This window comes from Equus caballus, chromosome 15 (genome assembly GCF_041296265.1).
Source record: "Equus caballus isolate H_3958 breed thoroughbred chromosome 15, TB-T2T, whole genome shotgun sequence".
Taxonomy (NCBI): domain Eukaryota; kingdom Metazoa; phylum Chordata; class Mammalia; order Perissodactyla; family Equidae; genus Equus; species Equus caballus.
Window position 1 is genome coordinate 43,398,068 of NC_091698.1, and position 13,223 is coordinate 43,411,290.

A 13,223-nucleotide genomic window follows, 5' to 3' on the forward strand; every position below is an offset into this window, starting at 1 on the left:
ATCTGGAAACGAACATCTTTCAGTTCTGGAAAATGTCCTGTCACTTTTTTCCTTGACCGTTTTCTTTTCCCCTAATGTCCTTATTCTCCCTTACAGAAACTCCTACTAATAGGATGTCAGCCCTCCCAAATGAATTCCCTGATTTCCTTATTTTTTCATCTTTGTCTTCTGTTCTCCAGAAAACAGACTCAGTTTTGTCTTCCAAACTTTTTCCTGGATGTTTTTATTTAGCTCTTAGATTTTTTAATTTCCAAGATGATAGCACTTCTCATTAGCAGCATGACATTTCAAGTCATGAATAGAACATAATTTACTTAAATCTTCTAATACTGGACACTTTGATTGCTTACAAATTTTTTGTAGATAATGAAGCAATAAACATACTTGTGCATGTATCTGTAACCACATCTCTAAAGAATTCAATACAACTTTCCAAAAGTAGACTTACTGGGACAAAGAATATGAAATTTTCAAGTTCTTAATACATAGCATATTACCAGTAGTTTGTGTGTATTTGTATCACCACACAGACAGTAGTATTATCACTTATTTTAATATTTGCTAATATGATAGATGAAATTTAAACATTGATATTTTCTTTCAATTCATTTTATTGCTGGTGAGATTAAACTGTTTCTTGGATTTATTGTGTGTTTTTGTTCTTTTTGCACCTATTTATAGCATTTTCAGATTTTTTAATGGATTTGTTTGAGGTGTTAAATGTTAAGCATATTAATATTTTGTTGGAAATATTTGAGACAAATATTTCCTAGGTTAATGCATTTCATTTTTGTATTATTTCATATATGCAGAAAATCTAATATTGTGGAATCAAATTTACCAATATTTTTCCCTGCTATATAAAAATAGTCAGCAAAACCAAAGAACAAAGACAATGAGGAAAAGTTAGTTGCCATAAAGACATGCTAAATATTAAAAAGTCATGTTCTTAATGTCTAGAGAGCATTTTCAAGTCACTAAAGGAAACTCTAATACCTTTGGATCCTAACTTACAGAAAGACAAATAATTAACCAGCATCTGAAATGCGTCTTCAACCTCACTAGTCATCTAAGAAAACAAACTAAAACATGACGCCAATTTTTGCCCATGAAATTAGAAAGGATTTAAAACATAATAATATTGGCTAAAGTGAGGTAACATTGGTATCCTCATGCTAATAGGCATGTAAATGAGTTTAACCTTCCTGAAATTAATTTTAAAATATACATCCAAAATCTTAAAATTTCTTATAGCTCTCTGCATAGTAATTACACTTTCAGAACTCTATCCCAAGTAAATGATCGGGTGAGAGCACAAATAACACAGAGATCCTCACCATGGAATCATTCATGACCAAAACCAAAAAGGGAAACACCAGGAAATTTCAGTATCAGAGGAATGGTTTGAATCATGGTGTATCCATGTAATACAATATTATTCCATCATTCATCAGTAAAAAGGGACATAAATCTATATTATGATAAGATCTTACCCATCTAACATGTAGATAGGATTAGTGGTGTGTGTGTGTGTGTGTGTGTGTGTGTAAGGAAACAGGGAGAGGTACCTAGAGAAAGAGACTGTATCAAGTTATTAGATTATGGACAATTTTTCTTTCTTTCTTTTTTAACCCTTTACTTTTAAAATTTTCTGGAATATGCATGTAAGATGTCTTTAAAGAGGACTTGTATGCATAACTTCCTATTTGTCTTAATGATTCTAGTGACAGAGAACTTACTAACGTCAAAACACTTCCTCCTTCTCAGAAAACTGTTAAGAAGCTCTGGAGTATTTTTTCTGTTTTTAATATTGAAGAAAATTAGGTTTCCCTAAAGCTCCTAATTGTTATAACTTCTGCTCCTTTGGGCAGTTCAGAATACATCTTGTATCTCTTCTAGTCCACAGTTGTTGGCTATTACTCCTTTCTGGAATGCCATCCTCTTAAGATTGAGGATTTGTTTCCTACTGTAGCTCGAGTGCCTATGGCAGTGCCTGACACAAACTTAATACAGAGCAAATCTTTGTTGAATGAATTAGACATAATTCAGGTCGTCCACATCTTACATGTGGTTTTTTCAGTCTCTCTCAGTTAAACTCTTTTATTTCCATTTGTCAATGTCCTTCAGTTGTGGCTTCTAAGAAACCAAATGTGGTCTAATATCTGTCTGGATAATACATCATGAGTGCCACTTGGAATTGCATTAATTTCTTTGGCAGTCCCATCACACTGTGGGCTAATACCAATCTCTCTGAATGTTAAAACTTTGATATCTTTCTACAGATGTGTCTTCCCGCTTCTGACTCTCTACACTTACGTTTATCCACTTGCTCTTTTTGGACCTACATGTCAGACCTTACATGAACCTTCATTAAATTAATCTTGTTAGATATAAATGCGAAGAGTTTTGGATCCTAATTCTGTCTTTTATGTATTTATGTCTCTCTGCAGCTTTATGTCATACACAAACTTAATGAGCAAGCCCTCTATTTCTTTATCTCAGCTGTTGGCAGTTTCTGTGTTATAAGAAACATCCCTCTAAGCTGAAATTGAGCCATTTGCCATTTGAGGCAGATTCTTTCAATAAATTACAAATTCCTTTATTATTCACCCCATACTTCTCCATTTTATCCACTAGGTTATTGCAGGATAGCATGTCATGCGTCTTGCTGGGGCTTAACTATGCAATTGCTGCATAGCTACGGAGGATATAATTCAATTTATCACAGAGTCAGTCTCCCTCTCTTTAAGATTAAAATATAGTGAAAAAGTCACATTCTAATTCCATATTGAGGAAGAGAGCTATTTTCCTAATTGCTCCACCATCTGCCCAGTGGCCATGGACTTCAGCCCTGTCTTCAGTGGAGGGGGCCCTCCTCCCCAATCAGCACTCGAAATGTTGGGGTTCTCTAAGTCTCTTTCCCAGGCTTGATTCCTTTTTCTTCTTCATACCTCAAATCCAATCAGCAGTGATCTCCATCAGGATCACCTCCAAAATACATCACAAATATGACCCTTTAATGCCACTGCACAGCTATCACAGCCACCTCTTCTCCCACCTGAACAAATGCAACAGCCTGCTAGCCAGTTTCCGTGCTTCCACGCTTACCCCTCCCACCCCCAGTCTATCTGCCACGCGGTGGCACAGATACAAAATTGTCTCACTTGGCTTAAAATAAAATCCAAAGTCCTTACCATGCCCTACAAAGCCCTACATGATCTCTCCTTGGCTGTTACTCAACACTTTTCTCCCTAGCTTCCCTTTTGTCCGCATGCTCTAGTTAGTTAGCTCTTCTTTCTGCTCATCAACCATTCTAAGCATGTTTCCCTCCCCAGGACCTTTACACATGCTATCTCTTCTGCTTGGAACACTCTTACTCAAAGATGATTTTTAAATGATTACTTGTCGGGGGCCAGCCTGGTGGCACAACAGTTAAGTTCGCACTTTCCGCTTCTTGACTGCCTGGGGTTCACTGGTTTGGATCCCGGGTGCGGACATGGCACTGCTTGGCATGCCATGCTGTGGTAGGCATCCCACATATAAAGTAGAGGAAGATGGGCATGGATGTTAGCTCAGGGCCAGGCTTCCTCGGCAAAAAGAGGAGGACTGGCAGTAGTTAGCTCAGAGCTAATCTTCCTCAAGAAAAAAAAAATTATTACTGGTCAAATACTGAACTTCTTACTTATTACAGCTCAACCAGTAAAGGCTGGGTTTTAGAATTAAATTCTTAGCAACACATCCTCTTCCCGTAACCTCTTATCAGGAGAAGGATGGCAATGAGGCAATTTTGATCTATTTCACATAACCTCTGTCGCATATTTTGGGAGCATGGATAGCACTCTTTAAGTTTAGATAGATGATAGATAGGTAATAGATAGATTTTTTTTTTTAAAATAACTGAAGTTATCTCTGCCATACCCTTGACACGTTTCATCTGGTTTTCGGTGATCCCCGATCATAGGTCCTCACCTCTTGGGGAAAGTGTTCTCCATTGTAGTGTTCAAACTTAGGTTCCAGCTGGCATTCTTAAACTATTAAACATAGCTGATGTTTATGTTATTCAATATAAAATGAAGTCAGCCTCTTCCTATTGGAGGGGGAATGGAGTGCAGCTTGATCTACTAGGTATGAAACTCTGTTAGGGACTTGGGTCTAACTCAAATAAATCATGGCGCCCTGAAGCCAAAACCCTGAACAGACATACTGCACTGTTCCAAGATGTGCCTGGCATCTGCCCTTCTTTGTCATTTTAAGCCAGGTCAGTCCTAGGCAAATGCTCAATGGCCAGACAATGCACGGGGGGATTGTTAGCTGGTTTGGAGTTATGCCCTCTCCTTATCATTTGTTCTGCTTTGGCAACCCTCTCTTCCGACCCCATACCTACCACAGTGCTATCTGATACATATTGTAAGCACCAGATGCAGTATCTTGGAAACTGTCTTATCTGGCATAGTCTCATACCTGGGTAAAGGTTCTGGTCACAAATTTCAACACGTGTCGGGGGAAGAAGGAGGTTCTTCACACCAGCAAGCAATTTTCTGACACCAGCTGAGTGTCCTATAATTCAACTCAATTCTGACACTGATACCGAGCACCTGGCTTGCTCTCCTTGCCATCATCTGAGCCAATTAATCACGAGTTAAGGACTCAGAAAGGAAGTTTTAACTCGATTAGCCAGCATAAGCAGGATGATGGCAGACTAAAGTCTCAAAAACCCATCTTCAGGGATTACAGAATCTTGAGGCAATTATATAGGGAAAACGAGAAGTAAGGAGGGGGTTTCCTTATTGTTCCATTCTTCTGTCTGCTGTGATGGATACATTGTAGGTGTGTTTCCCACCTGTGGTCAGCCTGTTCCTAGTGAGAAACTCAGAGAACAAAGTTTTAACTTGTCAAGCTATGGGAGAGTACATATGTAAGCAGAGACCATAAATCAAGAGAGCGTGTGAATTTTTTAGAGTACGCACAGAGCAGTGAGTAATCACACAGAGGAAGGGCTGGGCCATTTAGCAAAACAAGATGGCCTCACTTTTGCTCACTTACAACACTAGCTACCTGGAGATAGCATCAGATCCTGCAGGTTAAGGACTCAGTCCCACAAGACGGCCCCTTCAACTTCAGATGCCAGTTGCAACTCCAGCTTATCACTTGTGCTTCTGACTTACTGGCTATAGATTAGAGGTTCCCATGACCCCCGACTTGGGTTCAATTGATTTGCTAGAGCAGCTCACAGAACTCAGAGAAGCATTGTACTTATTAGATTGCTGGTTTATTATAAAAGGATATAAGTCAGGAACAGCCCAATGGAAGAGATGCATAGGGCAAGGTATATGGTAATGGATGTGGAGTTTCCATGCTGTCTCAGAGTGCACCACTCTCCCCAAATCTCCATGTGTTCACCCATCTGGAAGCTCTGCCAACCCCGTCCTTTAGGTTTGAAGGGAGGCTTCATTACATAGGCATGATTGATTAGATCATTGGCCATTGGCAATCTATTCAACCTCCTGCTCCTCTTACCCCCTCAGAGGTGGAGGGCTGCCACTGGAAGTTCCAAACCTCTAAACACGGGGTTGTTTCCCCGGGCAACCAGACCCCATCCTTAGGTAACAAGGGGGCTTTCCAAAAGCCCCCTTGTTAACATAACAGAAGACACCTTTCTCTTTCTTTCTCTCTCTCTCTTTCACCACTTAGGAAATTCCAAGGATTTTAGAAGCTCTGTGTCAGAAACGGGAGGAAGATCAAATATATATTTCTTGTTATGAGTCACAATATCACACTGGCCAATATTTTTCTTTTTATTTAAGGGGTCTTAGAGTCTAAACTTGCACATACATTCAACATAAACAGGCATTATGATAATGATACAGGGTAAAAGGACATGTTTATAAATACTATAGTAATAATTGTATTACATCATATATAATTATTTCTGATTATTTATAATATTTATATAATAAAATATAATAATTATAATTATATTTATAATTATTTGTAATTATATATAATTAATTATCTTCCCACAGGAAGAAACACCAAAATAATCCTTAATCTTGTTTCTCTGACATTTTTACCACTCTCCTAAAGTCTCAGCAGGCTGTAGATAGAAGGTTCTGTCAACAAAAAAGAGGCATAAACAGCAAGAGAAGCAAAAAGTTTATTTGGGGTCTCAAGAATTGCAATTCTGGAGACCCATATTTGAGTAGAAACTCAAATGTGCTCTGATTATAGGAGAGGGGCTCAGGGGTTTTGGGGGAAAAAGGGAGGAAGATGAGGTGAATTATATTAAAGTAGAGGTCATTGGTGCTAGATGAGGCAATGCTAGGTTTGTACTTCATAGACTGGCTTGAGATTCAGTCATCAAGCAAAAGGCTAGACTTGTACTTCATTGATTGGTTAGCGATTTGGTCTTTAGCAAAGTCCAGTTTCATCAGTCCTTACAAACAGGATATTCTTGCCCTTTCTGACTTCTTGGAATGTCGGTGGTTTGGTCCAGTTTGGAAGATAAAGAAAACAAGATGTCCAAGGCAATTCCTCCGAAATGGCTGCTCTGGCTCTATTCTAATATGGCTCCACTCATTTCAACCATCACATTTCCATCCATCGAGCCACCAGCAGTTGAAGATCACTTTCCTACTAGTTGCGCGTCTAGGAATGCTTCTCCTACTTGTCAGAATTGTCCTACTGTAAACCTGTGGCCACCTGTTCACCAGCTGCCTCCTTCTATTTTTCTTGCCTGGGTTTTCCCTCTTTTTTCCACCCCCAGTCTGACCCTGTGTAGTAGGCTCAACATTGGTCCCCCAAAGATGTCTATGCTGTAATCTCTAGAACCTGTGAGTATGTTACTTCACATAACAAAAGGGGCTTTGCAGATGTGATTACGTTAAGGATCGTGAGCTGAGGAGATTATCCTGGATTATCTGAGTGGGCCAATGTAATCATAAGGGTCCTTATAAGAGGGAGGAAGAAGAGTCAAAGATAGAAAGCAATGTGACAAGGTAAGCACAGAAACAGAGAGAGACAGAGACAGAGAGAGAGGCTAAGCTGTTGGCTTTGAAGATGGAGGAAGGAACCACAAACCAAGGAATGTAAGCATCCTCTAGAAAAGTCAGATTCTCCTCCGGAGCCTCCAGAAGGAACTCGGTCCTGCCAATACACTTGAAATGTCCGACCTTCAGAACTGTAAGGTATTAAACTTGTGTAGTTTTCAGCCTTTTGAGTTCATGATAATTTGTTAGAGCAGTTAGAGGACACTAGTACACTGGCTCTCTGGGAAGCAGGATAGAGTGTCTTGATTTGTTGTGCACTCTGCCGTTTGTGAAACACATATGCATACAAGTAAACTTTCCATTTTTTTAAAGAGTTTTACTGCTAGTAATTAGAGAGAACCAACCACATATAAAATTTAGAATCCTTGTGGGGATGAGGAGAGAAAAACGGACTCTTGGTGTTTCTCTGCACAATACTTACTATGTAGGGATAACCTCAGAGAGACTAGAAATGACAGAATGCACCAGGAGCATCATCCCGAGCTGTCAATGTTTAGGTGGCACAGGCAATAATCTACCAACTTTCTGCTCAGCCCATTTTTTTTTCTCTTGAGGAAGATTAGCCTGAGCTAACATCCACTGCCAATCCTCCTTTTTTTGCTGAGGAAGACTGGCCCTGAGCTAACATCTGTGCCCATCTTCCTCTGCTTTATATGTGGGACACCTGCCACAGCATGGCTTGATAAGCAGTGTGTAGGTCCAAACCCAGGATCTGAACCGAAGAGCCCTGAGCCACAGAAGCGGAACGTGAAAACTTAACTGCTGCGCCACTGGGCCGGCCCCTCGACCCATTTTTAGAGGACCTGATGGCAGGGAAGAAATAAAGACTGTTGAAAACTGCCAAATGTCAGACTTAAAATCTGCACCAAAAGCAAACCCTGGAATATGTTATTTTCATCTAACACAAAGACTCCCTGAAGGAAAAAAAAAGTACATTTATTAATTTACTGATATGATGTCTGGAATTTGTTTCAAAATAATCCATGGGGGCAAAGGAATGTAGGTAGGGATATATGTGGATAATTTAGGACTTGTTATACTATTTTTTATGCTTTGTGTTTGTTTGAAATATTTTTTCCAGTCTCAGCACTAAAGGACAATGATCCAGGAAATACTATCAAGTGAACAAGTACACAGAATACTTGCCACAAACTGCTTCTGAGTCTGGCTATTAACCCAGTCACCTGACATTTTATTCTGTTCTTTATGCTTTTACATGTCACCTTATTTAGTATTCTAAACCATACTCGATTATCATCCCCACTGTGTAGATGAAGAAACCGAGGTTCGAGGTGCTTAATTCCTTTGTCCAAAGTCACAAAGGAAGTAACTAATGGGGCCGGGGTATGGACTTGGGTCTTCTGACTCCAGGTCAATGGTCCTTCCTCTTACAGGGCCCATGTTCTAACAAGAGGATGCCTGGTGACAAGGAACCCCAAACCCTGTTTCCCTGGGATGTAAATTATGTGTATTTCACAGCCAGAGCATGACTTGTCTGTGCATGAGCTCTTTAAAAATTATCTTTGGAGGTCTGGACGTTAAATTATAACATCATACTGAAAAGACCATGTGGATGGAGAGCTAGGAAGAGGCGTCTGCCAGCACTTGAAGGGCCTGAGGCAAGAGTCCAAATGGAGGCACATACATTCTGTCTAGATGTGAAGATGCTATAAAGCAATCATTAAATACAATGTTATCTCCAACCTTGACAAATAGATCTTCATAAAGACAAAATCAAAAAATATGTATAAAGCTATGGTTTTCATAGCACTGAAGGTCAACAAAAATCAAAAGTGATGGGGCTGGCCCTGTGGCTGAGTGGTTAAGTTCGCGCGCTCCGCTGCAGGCGGCCCAGTGTTTCGTTAGTTCGAATCCTGGGTGCGGACATGGCACTGCTCATCAGACCATGCTGGGGCAGCTTCCCACATGCCACAACTAGAAGAACCCACAACGAAGAATACACAACTATGTACCGGGGGGCTTTGGGGAGAAAAAGGAAAAAATAAAATCTTTAAAAAAAAAAAAATCAAAAGTGATTACATTTAATTATTATTGCACATACCTGATACTGCGCTAAGTAATAATATCAAGGCACATATAATTCACTGTTCACTGAATATTTATTTCATTACACATATTTTTATTCTCTCCATTCTGGCAAAATCCCATGTCCTGTTGACAATAATAATCTAAGAATTTAAAAATGAAACGTAATTATATTTGAATTCAACAAAGTTGCATACATTTTTGTTAAAAATATAAATTGAAGTAAATGTAAAAAAATCGAATAAACTAGTTTATGTGTTTTCGAAATAATTTTTTCTTCTAATATATGCAAAATATAACTATAACTAATGAATATCAACTTTCATTATACTGTTTAAAAATAAAAGTAAATCTTATTAAATTTTTCTTACATAGAAGTATTTGCAGTTATAGCATTCCATGTCTATCTAGTTGCCAAAGTAAAGAATTGATGTCACATACAACATAAAAAACAAATGTCTAGCTCTGCACTATACAAATTTGAGTGATATGAATTATACGATATTATGAAACATTCCTCTGCTGCCATTTTCAATTGTTGAGATTCTGCACTAGTTTGGGAGAAACACCAAAAACATGAAATCAAAGAGAAGCAAGAACACAGACACTCAGCATTATGGAGAAAAGACGCTTTGTTACGCAAGAATTCTTTGCATTCGCGCTGAGAGTAAGGACTGACAAGTCAGTTAATATGTCTTTTCTCTTAAGTAAGCGCTTTCACTTCTCGAGTTCCCTTGCACTTCAAAGCAGAGTCTGGTTCCAATGTCAGCATCAGCACAACCCAGAAACCTCAGAGCTTTGTGGAAGCCGTCACTTTGTATTTTGAGCACACAGGTCGAGAAATGCATACACGCCTTTTCCTGGAGGCTGAACGATGTTAACCACAAGAGTGAGCGTTCAGAGTTACGGCTGGTGGTGAGCCAGCACTGATTGGTTAGTAAAAGCATCGAGTGTTCTTTATCACATTCATTTTTTGTGTTCGTGATATACAAGTCCTTAGAGTGAGCAGGGCCCCTATTTTTTAGGAGTTAAGGTGTAATAAGCAGGCAACCGAACTTATACCACAAGGCAAAGTCCAGATTTTCCCCCGTTCTTATGACGAAGCCACTTTGCATCTTTCCCTAAACATGTTGATCTATTTAAATGTTGTTTCCATATATAATATTTTGGTATAAAAACAAGTATTAAAATGTCATAATTATTTCTTTAGTGAGGCAGTTTGCAAACATTGTACATTATTACAGAGTTCATAAAGGCAGGTTTGATGTTTTCAAATAAAGTGTTGACTAGTTAAGAGAAACAGTTCTGAGAAAAAGAAAAATAGACAATAGTTTGAGCGAGAAGTGACAGTCTCCCACTGTTCTCAGGCCCAGCGTTACTCTCAGCCTCAGCACGCCATCTCCCCGTTACAGCTACTGGACAGTATTCCTGCCTTGCTGGTTTGACCCAACTTCAGTTCCCAGGACCACTCCTGACTGCAAAGAGGATATGCATCAAGCTGTTCCATCCTCTCACTTGTTTGCATGAACTAAGCGTTGTCAGCCCAAATCTGAGATGCTACCCAACTTCTGATCACTAGACACTGAGGTTTCCCAAAGCCCAGTCCCCTACTTGTCATCATCTCCATGTGTCCCAGTTCATTCAAGGGGACTCTTGCCTCAGTTCCAGGTCCTTCTGCCCAAGGCTCCTCCAAGGACTGCTGCCCTTCTCGCTCTTGCACAGAAACTCCAGCCACTCCCACAGCCCTGCCCCCCACAAGAGGCTTTGGCAAGTTCTACGTCCCTACCTGGGCCTTTAAGTATGGCTTACCCTGGCTTCCCTGTAGCGGGTCTATACCAGTTTTCTGGGACATACTCTGTTTTATCTTAACATCCATAATGTCCTTCACGTCTTGCTGGGAAGACTGAATTATCTGGGCACTGTCTGTAGAGTCATTGTTTTCTCATCTGGGATCATCTCAGTTGCAGAACATGGCCCTTTCCTATTTGTTACGTCTTGCTCTATGTAGCTGGCCACTGTGTGCTAACCCCTCAAGTAGCCTGCATTATGGTCTTCTATGACCCATACACCTAGATACCATTTTGAAATGTAAGTCACATCTTGTCACTCAGCTCAAAGCCTCCAATGACTTCCCATGTGACTCAGAGTAAAAGCCAGAATCTTACAACACCCTTCAAGGGCCTACATTATCTTCGCTCCTCTCCAACTCCCCACAAAAACCATTTCCCTGCTAACTTTATTTCACATTAATCTGTCCTTGGCTCACCCCCCTCTAGTCACTTCTAAGCACATTCTTGCCCCAGGGTCTTTGCACTGGCTGTTCTCTCTGCCTGCAGTGCTCTTTCCCTAGATATCCCCATGACTTACTTTTCATTAAAGTCTTTGCTCAAATGTTACCTTGTAAGTGAAGCCTACCCAGACTATCCCATTTATTGCAGCCCCCCTCCAACACTTACAGTCTTTCTCTATTTTTTCCATAGCACTTATCACTTTCTAACATAATATGTGGCTTATTTATTATAATTATTTTCTATCTCTTTCTACTAGAATGTAAGCTGCATAAGAGCAATATTTATCTCATTTATTTACTGATATATCCCAGGATACAGAACCGCCTGACATATAGTATTTACACAATAAACATTTGTTGAATGAATAATTGAATCCCCTAATTGTTGGTCTCTTGAAAAAGTCAATATGTTGGAGCAACTATTCTTGTTCAGGTGACTTCTGGTCCTGGGCCTGGAGATTACAGCCCTATACTGGCCATCCCCATCTTACAAACCAGATCCTGATCCCGTGTGCCTGCCCAAGCCCTGCTATCAGTTTGAAATGCCAGCAGGCCTGCCGTGAAATGCAGGCATTGTATTTTTAGGCCATTTATATCCACAGTCCTGACAACTCAACTTAGCTATGACTCTGGTCCTCAACCTGACATTGTTCCTAAAAGCCTTGGTTCCATGTGTAGTCAGGATCCCAAAAGCCTAGACAGTTCTTTCCCCGTCCCTCCTACTATTTGAACCTGGCCAGAGCTGGTCCACATTTCTCAGTGTGGTCTTCTTCCATAAGCAAGTATCTGATTACTAGAAGGAAGGTCTCGACAGAGCCTTACACGAACTAGATCTGTGTTGGTAGGGCTAGTCTTCTATGTGGCAGCCCATTGTATTCTGCTCTGATTTCACTTGGCTGCTCTGATGGTTCATCCAGCCGTCTGTAAGTTGACCCAGCGCTCTCCTGAAACCAGCTCCTGAATCAGTCTGGAAAGGAAGTGACAGTGAAACAAAGAGAGAATCAGATCATTCTGCACTGTAAAGTAACTATAAAGAAACTTAGAAGTTGTCCCTGGCAGCTACAGACAAAGCCATGGAGGGCACCTCAGAGAATTTAGACTGAAGAGGAAGCATCCAGAGGAGAGAAGCTCAAGCAACATGGCAGAATTAATATGCTTACCGGAGAACAAGGCCAGTGAGAAATTCCTTTCTCAATGCGATTGACTGATGAATTTCTAAGAACGCAATCTGACATTCAGTTTTACTGGTTTGTATGAAGTTTGTCTTTTATTATCTTGAGTAAAGCTGTTTCTTACAATAGCCTTGAGCTAGCGGCACTTTGGGGGAATGAATAGAAAGTGTTTCCATCCTTGAAGTTATGAGAGAAAGAGAAAGGACGGTAGCTGTTGAGATGAGATAGTGAATAAATATCAATAATTCAGAGAAAGCAAGAACTGGGAACATAAAGTGACCGTGAGGCAATGAGCAACCTTAGAATAGGGCAGGGACTTAAGCTATTTTATTCAAAAATTAAAGGAAGGATGACCACAGAAGGCTAGATGACCCAAGAACATCTACACATTGTCATCATTTTTTTCTGTCTTTTCTTCTGTCATTGTACTCCACTGCTAAGCTTACTCTCCCATTTGGTTCCCTGGATTACATCCCTCTTTAGATTTACCTACCTAGATGTGGTCTGGTATTATTATGCCCCTTTTCAAATCTAACATTTTATTGTCCACCCTTAGGTGACTTCCCATTTGCCCCCAAATTTCTATAATGAGTAAGAAACATGTTCTCTATAATGGCAGTTTATGGGGTTAATTACAACAGATCTCTGCCTATTAGCTATAGCTCGTAA